Source organism: Carassius gibelio, chromosome A3 (genome assembly GCF_023724105.1).
Source record: "Carassius gibelio isolate Cgi1373 ecotype wild population from Czech Republic chromosome A3, carGib1.2-hapl.c, whole genome shotgun sequence".
Taxonomy (NCBI): domain Eukaryota; kingdom Metazoa; phylum Chordata; class Actinopteri; order Cypriniformes; family Cyprinidae; genus Carassius; species Carassius gibelio.
In genome coordinates this window covers 29,997,409-30,011,969 of record NC_068373.1, presented here as the reverse complement: position 1 = coordinate 30,011,969, position 14,561 = coordinate 29,997,409, and positions in this window count along the sequence as shown.

The following is a 14,561-nucleotide window of genomic DNA, read 5'->3' as shown; positions in this document are numbered from 1 at the left end:
CGTGGCCTAATGCTTAGAAAGTCAGACTTCTGGTTGTTCACTCCCCACATCTACAATCCCTGCCAGATCTGAGACTCGAACCTGCGACCTTACAAGTCTGACTCTAACCAGCAGGCCATGACTGCCCCCATCAACTGGAAACATCAAGAGCATAAATAAAAAAGATTCATATTTTGTTAAGAAATTCATACATATGCAAATAATTTATTATTTCAACATATGCCTTTAGATCACATGGTTTTTAAGATCAAACTTTAGATGTAAGTGGAAACTGTACATGAAACCATATCAGATGTTGTTATTTTTTATTATTATTATAATTTTATTTTTGTATAGTCTAAGGATACACATACAGTGTCTTACAAAAAGTGGCTAGGAAACTAACCCACTTTTCAAATGTATCCCATTTTTTAAGCATAGACCAACTCAACTGTAAATCTCAAATGTTTTGTAACACATAATTCCGGCACATTATTGTTGAAGTGGTGATGTGAAATAGATAAAGATATATAAGATGCACTGCACTACATGTACCTTTTTTTAATAAAATATATTGGACAAAAATAAAATGATCCATATAAGGACTGTAAAGGACATGTGGAAAGCAACCAGACATGCATAGTTCTATTGAATCATAACTTATCATCATATCATTTTAAACATTTTTAGACACAAAATTAGAATGCATGTTTTTTCGTTGTTGTTTGTTTTTGGCCAAGGTTTACAAGGGTAATAAAAACAGTAAAAAAAAAAAAATAACATTATGAAAACTAGATTCTTGCAGCTTTTCAAAATGTGTTAATTGGGCTAGTTACAGTTACCCGGTAAAGTATAGAAACATGATTTAAAGTCACATTTAAAGTCTTCTTGGCAAATGACTGCTTTTCCTGACTCATTTTAGTAATATTAGTTAAATATTGTTTATGAGTTCATTTTGAAGCTGATGTTTTAGATCCAAGATTCCTGTGCAGACTCAAAGCACCACTCTGCAGCTGAAAAGGTAGGAAAGCAGTCAGAATTAGGTTGTGATGGAGTTTCAGAAGATGAACAAGAGCTGGGATGCTGCAGGAGATCCCTGACCTGCCGAGGTAGGGGGCAACAGCCAGTTTCCCACCAGCAAACCACCTCCATGAACCCCAAAACAACACCAGCAGCTCCTCTAGACTGTTCTAAATTCTTTTCCATTAATTCAACTTAGTTTCTGTAAGAGAGAAAGTTTAGGCAAGCAAATTGTGCCAAAAGAGCTCTATAGCTGTGCCAACTCCCATGAAGCCCTGCAAATGAAATATTTTTGTAAGTTTTATTTTACAATCATTTGTAATGTTGTGATTCACCTTCAAGCTGTCGGGTTTGGTTTGTGGCTTAAAATGCTTACTCATGTCAAGTCTGCTTCCACATGTACAGCACATACATACAGAGAATTAAAATTTATATATATAAAACACACACACACACACACACACATATATATATATATATATATATATATCAGTCCCTCCAGAAAAACGCGGATTTTTTTGTGATTGTTGCGGGCAAAAATCCTTGATTATGCAGCAGGTTTTCTTAAAAAATGCGATGGAATATGCGGGATATGTTTGCAATCTTATGCGATGAAATTGCGGGAACTTGCAAAAACTGCGGTTTGATGAAAAAGACAAAAAAAAAATGAAAGCTCACTGCGTAGCCTTTAACACTCTCATCCTCATCCCTCTCTCAAAATAATTTGCCCCCACTGTCATGTAACACACCGGGTAACTGCTTCGCGCGGTCTTTTGCGCTTATTTTTGTTGGCAGATGAGAATGATTTGCGTCCTTCACCCTGGTTTCACCGCGGGCTTCACAGATGATGTTCACGTCGCGCAATTACGTCACTTCATAAGCTTCCCATTGGGATATAATGGTGATTTACTTGTGTGAAGTAAACGCAACATTTTTCAACTTTCTGCTAAGATATATGTGACTTTTTTGCAACGAAAATTATTATGATTATGAAATCATGCGACCTCCGCATATTTTGCTTCCTGAAATCGGGATTTTATGGCGAAAGGGCGGCGTATTTAAAAAAAAAAAAATGCGACCTCCGCATAAATATGCGGCCCTTGGCTGATTATGCATTAAATCACGCGATCACATAATAAAGTTTTTCTGGAGGGACTGATATATATATATATATATATATATATATATATATATATATATATATATATATATATATATATATATATATATATATATATATATATATATATATATATATATATATATATATATATATATCATATAATATATATATATAATAAATATATATATATTTATTTATTTATTTATTTATTTATTTATTTATTTTAAAGAGACTAGTCTCATATCTTACTTTCTTTCTTTTTTTAAACTTACATGTATCTTAGTTTAAATGTTTGTTTTAAACGTGATTTAAAAGTTTACACGACAACCTGCATACAATAGTTCATTCACATCATAGAAACGCCAGCTAGCCGCTGGATTTGTTCGAAATAAACTGTGTGGAACTTATATGTAAATGTCAGTTTTTATATATTCTCTCAGTTTGTCAGAAATTTGAGAAAGATCTGTCATCGTCAGTGCAATGCAGCACATGTGAACAGCGGGTGGCGCTAATTAGTCAATTTCAATAATGAAGTTTGTTTGATCGTTACATTAATACATTTTACATTCTAGGGCTTGGAAATCTGATTTCGTTTCCTTTAATGGCTTAAAGACTTTTGTATAGAAATGATGAATGATGTTTATGTCAGATAAATGTACTTGAAGTTTTAGGTTGTGCTTATGATAAATGTATTTTGTTTGTTGTAATTCTTTTTTGTTACAACTATACTATAAGTGTGGAACTCCAATCACAAGGACACTTTTTGAAAGCACTGTGTCAGTGTACAAGTTTCTAGAAGCAACATAGCATTAAAGTAATGTGCATGAAACCGAATTATCATGTTTACAGTGCTGGAAAGTAAATGAGTGCATGTAGTCTGGTGTATCAGATTCCAAAGATCAAGTACTTGTATTTAGAGTATATAACATTTTATAATGAAAAAATTTAAAATAAAACCCTTATAATAAAACCCTGTTGTAATGTATACAAATCTTAAATGCGGATACCAGGGTGGCATACCCTAGTTGGCAGCAACGAATTAAAGGTTATGGCCAATTTGAAAATTTACTAGCGCGAATCTTTCGTGATTCGTGAACCCGCTATGAACTCCCGAACTGACTCAAATGATTCGCGAACCCGCTATGAACTCCCGAACTGATTCAAATGATTTGCGATCCCCAAACTGACTCAAATGATTCGCGAACCCGCTACGAACTCCCGAACTGACTCAAATGATTCGCGATCCCGCTCCGAACTCCCAAACTGACTCAAATGATTCGCGATCCCAATAACTGACTTAAATGATTCGCGTTCCCGCTACGAACTCCCGAACTGATTCAAATGATTCTCGATCCCCAAACTGACTCAAATGATTCGCGAACCCGATTTGAACTCCCGAACTGACTCAAATGATTCGCGATCCTGCTCCAAACTCCCGAACTGGCTGAAATGATTCGCGATCCCGCTCCGAACTCGAACTGACTCAAATGATTCGCGAACCCACTCTGAACTCTGACATACATAAATGTAGGGGAGAGCAGAGGCGAAAGTACCATTTTTCAAAAAAAACATAATTTTAAAAGATAATGTTGTATACAGAGATATTTCTGCTGTGGCCAGTAACTCAGAAGTGTGGTCTAACAATACCAGGTGGTATTTTGTAGAAATTTAGAAAGATTTCAGTATAATTTCACTTTGAACATAAGTTGCACATTGTTACTTTTGACCCCATCAGTTGGGACGAAAGTAACAACAATATAAGCTAGAATTTTTGCTGTTACTCTTATTTTGCTTAAGTATACCTGATAGTGACCTTGTGAATATGTAACTGCAAACATATTTTGTCCTTTATCTTTGCAAAAAAATGATTAAATTATATTTTCACAATTTTAATGTATTTTTATAAAAAAAAAAAAATTCTACAGAATGCACAATATAAAAATGTAATCACATTAGCATAATAAAAAAACTAAACAATTTAACAGTAGGCCTATTTATGTTTCCATCCAGTTGTTTTAATGCATAAATTGAAAATGTGCGTTAAAACATCTGGAAACACTGCAAATTCACATATTATAATAAGACATATTCTTTTGGTATAATATGACATAAACATTTGTAAGAAATGCTGCAAGACACAGAAACTCACTTGCACTGGAACAAAATAAATACTTTTTGCGACTGTAGCGGCACAAAAGTAACAACTGTTAGTTTCGTCCCGACAGGAACTCCTGACATTTAAACTCGATTTAATTTTATATATATTTTTTTTAAAATGCAAACTTTAGGATGTGTTAAAGCACTAAATAACCTGTAGATTGATCATTACTGTGACACATGAAACAAGAAAAACAACAAATACTGCTTCAATAATTTACTTTTTGTACTCGAAAACAGTTCTACGGACCTAACTTCGGGAAACGATGAGGAAATCACGTGATATTTCTCAGGATTGCATGCTGAATATGCCGTCATAGCTGGGAATGCAAATGCAGAAAGAGGCTTTCGTCCCACGTTTCTTTCGACCCCGCTCTCCCCTAATTTAAAAAATAAATTCATAATTTTTGATTTTCAAATATTGCACCTGTCAAACATAATCTATTTTGCCGTCAATACTGTTGACGGTGTCCTTTATCAGTAGGCTTTATATTTATGCTCAACATGAAGTAATAGATATTGTTGTCATGAAGACAAGAGCTTTTTCTTTCGGCGGTCTCCCTCTGTCACCTACAGCAGTGCCGCGTCAGGCACGATTCTGGTGTGTAAAGACACAGAAAACGCGAAGCAGCCACCACGCAGCAGAACCGCCACGCTCACGACATGCAGCCAATGTGGTCAAGAGGAAAAGTTAGGTAAAAATTGATTATCTATAATAATTAATAATTCCTTACATTTATATAGCGCTTTTCTACACACTCAAAGTGCCTACATAGTCAGGGGGTATCTCCTCATCCTCCACCAGTGTGCAGCATCCACCTGGATGATGCGACGGCAGCCATATTGCCCCAGAACGCCCACCACACACCAGCTTACTGGTGGAGAGGAGACCGAGTGATGAAGCCAATCAGCAGATATGGGGATTGTTAGGAGGCCATGATGGTCAGAGGCCAATGGGCGAATTGAGCGAGGATGCTGAGGTCACACCTCTACTCTTTTCGAAAGACATCCTGGGATTTTTAATGACCACAGAGAGTCAGGACCTCGGTTTAACGTCTCATCCGAAGGACGGTGCTCGTTGACAGTATAGTGTCCCCATCACTACACTGGGGCGCTAGGACCCACACAGACCACAGGGTGAGCACCCCCTGCTGGCCTCACTAGCACCTCTTCCAGCAGCAACCTAATTTTCTCAGGAGGTCTCCCATCCAGGTACTGACCAGCTCAACCCTGCTTAGCTTCAGTGGGAAACCGGTCTTGGGCTCCAGGGTGATATGGCTGCCTATCAATAAATGAAGCTTTAATGAAAGCACAGACTTTGTGTTGATAAATAACTAACTTTACAGTGGTGTAGTCTACTGCGTGATACGTTACCCACTTTTAAAAAGCATGAGGATACGTAACAACTTCGTTTTGTGTCAGAACTTTCACACTTTCATTCATAAATTCACCCCGTTTGTGTTTGAAAAGCGACAGGGATTGAATCGCGGAAATGGAACTTGCTGAATAAAGCAGAACGTCACGGAATTCGGATGTTTTTTCATGAATAAATCAAAAGTAGAGCATTTAATCCAATCTCGATATGGACTAGGGTCTGCAATATAAAAGTCTACAATATTTTTTTTTGTTGCTATAAAAACAGACCTAAGCCATCAATAGCCTTGACTTAAATGACTTAAAATGCATTATATAAAAAATAATGAGGCAATAATGATTGGTTAATAATAAAACTGTTAAAATACATAATGTAGGCAAATACAAAATAAACAATTTATGTACATGTTATTACAAATGCCATGTAATTTCTGCTGTTACTCTTACAGGACAATCAAATCCTTGTTTAGGCTACTTACCAAACATTTCATTCAAATATTCACTCAATCTTTCATTTTTGGACACTTTTTTGCTATACATGACACAGGCTTTATCATTTCTTCAAAAAAAAAAAAAAAAAAAAAAAAAAAACATGCATATCACAACCCTTACAAAAGTAAACCATGGTTTTGTCATAGTAAAACTGCTTAGTTTCCTTTTGCATGATTTCTGAATGCTTGAGACTATAAAATAAATTAGACTCATAATAAAGTTATAGCCACAGGTAAATGTCGAGATCTACAATTGTGATTTGTAAATAATACAATTTATTCATTTAGTTTTTTATTTGATTAAAGTGCTATTTTCACCCCTATGTTTTTTCATTATTCATTTGTGGAAGGGGGGCACAACAATACAATCCTGCTCAGGACACACATTTGGCCAGCAGCGGCCCTGAAGGTGTTGTTATACACGTCTCTGGGAATGTGTGCTCTACAACACACACACACACACACACACACACAAACACCCACCCACGCACACACACTCACACACACACACACACACACACTGAAGCACGCGTGGTGTTTTCAGCTCTTCACTATTTTGACACATGGTGAATGGTACACATGTGCACGTCAGCGCGCTATGAGAGGATTTTACCATTTCATTTGATAAAACTATCGTCATTCATTCGTATCGTATACACTGACTGACAGAAACGGCAATGTTTTTACCACAACCTGTCAAAATAAAATTTGCAAGCCATTGATTGCATGAGATTAAGTTTGTAAATGATAGCATGTGTCCTTTTGATGTGTGCACATATATGTATCATCAAACTGTGATAACTGTGACTAAATTCAGTATATATACATCTGCCATATGTTGTCACCCCTCAAAAATTCCTGCCCCCTTCTTGCCACCCCATCAATATTTTTCTAGATCCACCCCTGATTTACTATTTTCTATTTAGATTTAGCTGGCTACATCATAAAAGATGACTGTGAATTTAACAGTAAAATTCAGTGAAAAATATGTCAAATGGTTTACAGTAAATTCCCCTACTAGGCTATATACGGTGAAAACCTGTATTGGACATTACATGTAATTTTACGGAAGTATACCATTTTTGTAAGGGAAAAAGGCTGTATAATTTACACTGAATAAACGTAAATTGACGTAAGTTGAAATAACCATGTTTTTTCTTAGTTTATTATATTTTTTTTATGTTAGTGTTACATATAATTTTGTTTAATGAATGCGTATTGTATTATATATTTACATGGGTTTCAGTATCTCAGTATCTGTGTTACCATGAATGTGTGTATGTGTGAATGACACTTTGCACCTTCTATATATCTTATTATTTAAAAGCTGCTTGTGATGGGCTTTGGTTCATCATGTGACTTTCTCATCACAACCTGCATCACCACCACATTTGGTGGTTAACAGTGTATTACAAAGGTACAAAACAGATTTCAGTACTCCAATAGGTTGGTATATTAACATCATATCAGTTAATTAAATTATGGTATTTATAACTGTAAATTTAAGTTAAAACCATAAAAAATAAATTTTTCTACTGTATATCTTACGGTAAAATTCCGGCAACAGCTTCTGTTTTTTTACTGTAACGTTTACAGATTTTTACAGTGTATGATAACCCTGCATCTAAGCAAACACTGTTCAGTATTTAAATGTTGTTGAGTTTTAAGTGTCTAATAACTGTTCAGCAACGATTCATGAGGACTGAATTATATGATCAATTGCGCACATTAATGTTCTCATGTTTATACATTTTTCTGTGAGAATTTGTGCTCATTTTGAGTGCTATTGTTTGTACAACAAGCAACCATCTCCATCTCTCTTGGATATGTGGTTTCACACCTTTTGAATCAATCTCGCCCTCTGAAAGAGCAGGGTGTGTTTGTGTGATCAAGAGGACTGCACACACCCAGTCCTGCTCCTGCTGGGGCCTTTAGAAGAAGCTCCTCTATAAATAGCAAATGCCCACAGTTTCTAGTGCAAAACTGGCCTTAGATTCATACCCACTCTTTGTGTGTGTTTTTTTTAGATCAATATAACTTATTTATTTTTATATTTTATTACTTTAAGAAACAATTCAGTGTTTTGATTCTACATTGAGATGAATGTTAAAAGATTTTTGGCTGTGATACTTTAAATAAGATTTTACCTGCCTGTCTAAAATTCTGTCCTGACTAAGAAACGCCCATCTTCACACAGATCTGGCTGGAGCTGTGTGAAGTTCATCTGCTGCTTCAAATGCTCCACCATCATTCCGGTAGCCCCCCCCCCCCCCCCACCCAAAAAAAAAAGAAATCACTGGACTGAACGAGTACAAACCTGTCTCTCACACGTCTGTGTTCATGAAGTCATTTGAAAGACTGGTACTGGCCTACCTGAAGGACATCAGTGGATCCTTACTGTATCCTCCTCAGTTTGCCTACAGAGCAAACATTTCTGTGGATAATGCAATCAACATAGGACTGCATTATATTCTGCAATACCTCGACAGACCTGGGACTTATGGAAGGATCTTATTTTTGGACTTCAGTTCGTCCTTCAGTACCATCATGCCTGACTCCTTGCCCACCACCATCTGTCTTCTGACTTCACATCCAGGACTTTCACGATCATTACTGGTGCCCCTCAGGGATGTGTTCTCTCCCCACTGCTCTTCTCCATGTATACGGACAAATGCACTGCTAAAATCCCCTCTGTCAAACTCCTGAAGTTTGCACATGACACCAAACTCATCGGCCTCATTCAGGATGGTGATGAGTGTACTTACAGACAGGAGGTTAAAGAGCTAGATGTCTGGTGTATTCTTAACTGGTGATGACCGTGGACTTCAGGAGGAACCCCCTGCACTCCTCTCACTCACCATCATGAACAGCACTGTGACTGCAGTGAAGTCATTCAGGTTCCTGGGCAGTACAATCTCTCACTGGGACATTTACCAAAATTCCTTTCACACCCCGGGAACTTTTTCATAGTACCAGAGATAATTATGTAACTACCCACTTTTTGGCGTGTTCACACTGCCGGAATTCGGTGTGATTTTAATACTGGACTGCCTTTTTCGAGAACCAAATTGGATCCAACTCCGGAGCAGAGTCTAACCAGCACAACTGGTACTAACCGTGACGTAAGTATATATTAATTGACCAGGCACATTCAAAAACATGATAAATGCGATAAATGGACAGACAGTGAAGTGCAGGCTCTTGTATAAATGTAGCACTGCCAGTTGTCGTTGGAGATTCTTATTTCTCCTTTGCGTTCTTTCATTTTCTTTATGTATACGTCAACATTCAAGGACCTATAAAAGGCAGTTATTGGGTGTATCTTGAAGAATATGGTGTCATATCTCACCAAAAAAATAAAAACTTCTTAAATGCTTAAAAGACTTTGATTTTTATATTTAATTAGCTCACATGACTGATGAAAACCTTGCTGTTAATTGTTAGATATTTTGCTGTTTATGTCTTAAAAAAAACAGATTTATGTCTCTAACCAAACTCCAGGGTTTCTGTTACAGAATACTTTGCCAACTATAAATCACGCGGAAGTGTCGAATCTGCAAGCCGCATTCTCATACTAAGCAGAAATACTCCAGAAATATCAGGAACAACTCACCAAGCTGCAGACCGTGAACAAGCACTACATTCGATCTCTCCCTCCACCCATGCCTAAGACCATAAGTTTTGCTCTTCCTGAGAAATTTGACGGTAGCGCTGAGCAATGCAAGGGCTTCATTCGACGAGTACAAGTTTATATGTATAACCAAGGAGAAAGATTCGAATCAGTGGGTAAAAGGTGAGCTTTCATCATTAGACTGTTGATGAACAGCAGCTGTTTGGGACTCAGATTCACACCTGATAAATGCAGTGACGTATTTCATTCAACAACTCGGTGAAGTGTTTGAATATCCTCGCGTCGGAAAGGATGTTTCGCTCATCAACCTTAAACAAGGTAATCGCTCTACTGCTGAGTTTGCCATTGAATTCAGAATGCTTGCTGCACAGAGTGGATGGAATGATGTCGCTTTAAAAGCTATGTTTCAGAAAAAGTCTCAACTGCGATCTTTAAGCCGAACTTGCATGCAAGGCTGAGGAGTACTCCTTCTCCGATTTGATCATGCTCTCTTACCAGGGTAAATATTGAACATTTTGCTCTCCTAAGCAACAAGTCATTCACACTCCCTGTTGTCGTCAGAATTGAAACTCTCTCTCTTTATTTCACAACGACATCATGACCAAATATAAAATCCCTACACAAATGTGCACTCCACCTATCCAAGTCAAGGCTATCAATGGTGAATTGACTGGAAAAGGCATTACTCACCAGACCAAAAAAGTCATCCTCCAAGTTGGAATCCTTCCTCAGGAATCCACCGCATCATTTACTCTACCAAACACAAACTTGTTGTAGGATATCTATGGCTCTCTACTCACCATCCCGAACTCTCATGGCATGAAGGTGAATTGACACGCTGGTCATCTTTCTGTATGAGTCACTGTATCACTGCAAAACACCATGTGTTGCTACCAGTGTAGAAAGCCCTGAGACACACACAAAAGTTAATATTCCCCATTGCTATCTAGATCTCTCTGATGTATTCAGCAAGGTGAAAGCCACACAACTTCCTCCTACCTTGGGACTGTGCGATTTATATCTTGTCTAACACCCCCCCCCCCCCCCCCACCAAGAGTAGAGTATATCCACTTTCCTGAAATGAAAAAGTATCCCCTTCCGTTAGTGTCATCAGCATTAGAACAACTCAGTGAAGCCAAAATCTACACCAACCTCCATCTTCAAAGTGCCTATAATCTTATCTGGATCAAAGAAGGGGATGGATGGAAAACAGCTTTTCTCACCACTATGAATATCAGGTATTGCCGTATGGACTTGCAAACTCTCCCTCTGTATTCCAATCTTTCATAAATTAAATCTTCAGGGACCTTCTGAATAAATTTGTGGTTGCATACATCGATGATATCCTTGTATTTTCCAAGACTGAACACGAGCACATTTCCTATGTCAGAAAAGTCCTTTCTTGACTCTTAAAGAATGAATTATGTGAGTTCCACGTTACTCAAACGTCCTTCCTGGGTTTCCACTTTAGCTCACAGGGCATCAAGATGAATGACCTCAGAGTTCAGGCAGTCACTGAGTGGCCACAACCAAGAACCATCAAAGATCTTCAGAGATTTCAAGGTTTGCCAATTTCTACATAAGGTTTATCCAAAATTATAGTATGGTTGCCTCTCCTCTCAACTCACTCCTCAAGATTAAACCATCAAAACTAGTTTGGACTTTGGAAGGTAACAACACCTTCAATGCATTGAAAGAACGATTCACAACAGCCCCTATCCTGAAACATCCCATTCATTCTCGAGGTGGATGCCTCAGACTCTGGCATTGGTGCTAAACTCTCTCAGAGACAAGGACAAACAAGCAAATTGTATCCATGTGCTTTCTTCTCCAGAAAACTAACCTCCACTGAATGCAACTATGATGTTGGAAATAAGTGAAGTGACATTCAGCCAAGTATGGTGACCCATACTCAGAATTTGTGCTCTGCATTTAACCCATCCGAAATGCACACACACAGAGCAGTGAACACACACACACACACACTGTGAGCACACACCCGGAGGAGTGGGCAGCCATTTATGCTGTGGCGCCCGGGGAGCAGTTGGGGGTTCGATGCCTTGCTCAAGGGCACCTAAGTCGTGGTATTGAAGGTGGAGACAGAACTGTACATGCACTCCCCCCACCCACAATTCCTGCCGGCCCGAGACTAGAACCCACAACCCTTCGATTGGGAGTCCAACCCTCTAACCATTAGGCCACGACTTCCCCAAATAAGGAACTACTCTCCATGTAAGCAGCTATTGAAGAATGGCATCACTGGCTTGAGGGAGCTCAATAACAGACCACAAGAATATCAAATATATAAAGAGTGCCAAATGTCTTAACCCCCGGCAAGCCCGTTAGGCATTATTCTTCACACACTTCAATTTTACAGTAACCTTTCGGCCTGGCAGCAAGCAGAAGCTCTTTCTCGTCAATATGACCTCTCCAAAGATCATCACATCTCCGGTCCCATCCTACCCAGCTCTATCATCCTAGCTTCAGTCTCCCGGGATATCACGGAAGAACTCAGAAGCACAACACAACCCTTCACCTGCTAACATTCACCCCAGGAAAGCATTATGTACCTCAAGCTTTAAGTCTCAGAATCATACAATGGGTTCACACATCTCTCTGCTCCAGTCATCCTGGTATCTCCCGAACTCGCCAACTAGCACAGAACTCCTTCTGGTGGAATAACATGGCACGAGACATCACTTTGTCAAGTCCTATCAGATCTGTGCGCAGTCAAAAACCCCAAAGGCATTACCTTCAGGTCTACTCAAGCCATTGCCTATTCCTCAATGACCATGGTCTCACCTGTCTATTGACTTCATCACTGACAGTGCTCATGTCCATTTTCAGCGAGATGTGAGAACACAGGAATTCCAAGCCTACCCAACGACGTTGCCCACACCCTCCCTACCAGTCAAGACAACGGGTCTGGATCTCCACAAAAGACATCAACCTGCGGCTACCAAGCAGGAAGCTCAGTCTCAGGTATGTTGTCCTTTTCAAGATACTAAGACAGATCAATGATGCAACTTACCAATTGGAGCTTCCTGCTTGGAGCTTAACTATCGTATCTCTCTTTCTTTCCATGTGTCCCTTCTCAAAACCGTCCACCCAGGAGCTGACCCTGACCATGTAGCCCCAGAAACACCGCTACCACTGGACCTTGATGGAACTCCAGCATATAGGGTGAATGTGTTACTGGACTCGAGTCGAAGAGGGGGTCAGCTACAGTATCTGGTGGACTGGAAGGGCTATGGACCTGAGGAGAGGTCATGGGTAGCTGCCCAGGACATTCTGGATCCATCACTCCTCAAAAAGTTTCATCGAGCCAGACCCGACCGCCCAGCACCAAGACCACAGGGGATGTCCACGTCGAACTCCTGGAGTTGCTCCAAGAGGATGGCGTTCTGTAACGCCAAACCAGTAGAGGGAGCCCTCGCCTGACTTTCGATAAACTTTCGCATATGGATTCTAACTAAACTCCAGGGTCTCTTTTACAGAATACTTCAATACAGTATAAAAAAATTTTATGTTAGTAAATGTTCATTTACTGTTTTCTATTCAGTTTAGTATTTAGTCTATTTAGTTGACTATGATAACCCTGCATCTAAGCAAACACTGTTCAGTATTTGAATGTTGTTGAGTTTTAAGTGTCTATTAACTGTTCAGCAACGATTCATGAGGACTGAATTATATGATCAGTTGCGCATATTAATGTTCTCATGTTTATACATGTTTCTGTGAGAATTTGTGCTCATTTTGAGTGCTATTGTTTGTACAACAAGCAACCATCTCCATCTCTCTTGGATATGTGGTTTCACACCTTTTGAATCAATCTCGCCCTCTGAAAGAGCAGGGTGTGTTTGTGTGATCAAGAGGACTGCACACACCCAGTCCTGCTCCTGCCGGGGCCTTTAGAAGAAGCTCCTCTATAAATAGCAAATAAATAACACAAATCTTGTGAAGCTGTGTGAAGTTCTCTGCTGCTTCAAATGCTCCTACATGATTCCGTTTAATAAATATTTTTTTTATTCTTCTTATATTAGTGTTATATTCCAACTCTAGTTTGTTATTCCTATGTATGTCTGCACTATGTGTACTTCTTTCTGGACTGGAAGATCCGTTTGCTAAGTCAAATTCCTTGTGTGTGTAAACATACTTGGTAATGCAGCTCCCTCTGACTTCTGACTTTAAGGGATAGTCCACCCAAAAAATGATGTAGGTGACTTTGTTTCTTCAGTAGAACACCGATATAGTTTTTTGACTTAAACTGTTGCAGTCTGTTGGACATATAATGGAGGTGAATGGGAAACATGGCACAGAGGTCTTAAGACATTAAACGATCGCTTTGAAAGCATTCACAACATCTGGCGCATGATGCCCGCGGCCCATAGAAATGTTTACTATGCCAGAGCATGTACACACATTACGTGGCGGATGTTGTGAATGCACTCAGAACAGTTGGACATAATAGTGGAACAGAGGTAAAAAAAAATTATATAAATTCTGTTCAGTTACTTGCATAGACTGATAGTTTTTAGTTTACATGGTAGAATTTGGCAAGTGCGAAGACAGAACGCAGAATCTTATGCATTGCAATCCTTTAATTTTTAATATTTGGCATGTTTGTGTGCTGCTGTGCATCCCTGTGTTTAATAAGCAGCGTGTACGCTCTGTAAATGACAAAGAAAAAACATTGCGCCAGACTTTAGACCAGCTTTGAGCTGGTCTATGGCACAGTCTATCTTCAGCTCCTTAAAATAGCATTGCGCCAGCAATGCATCTGAAC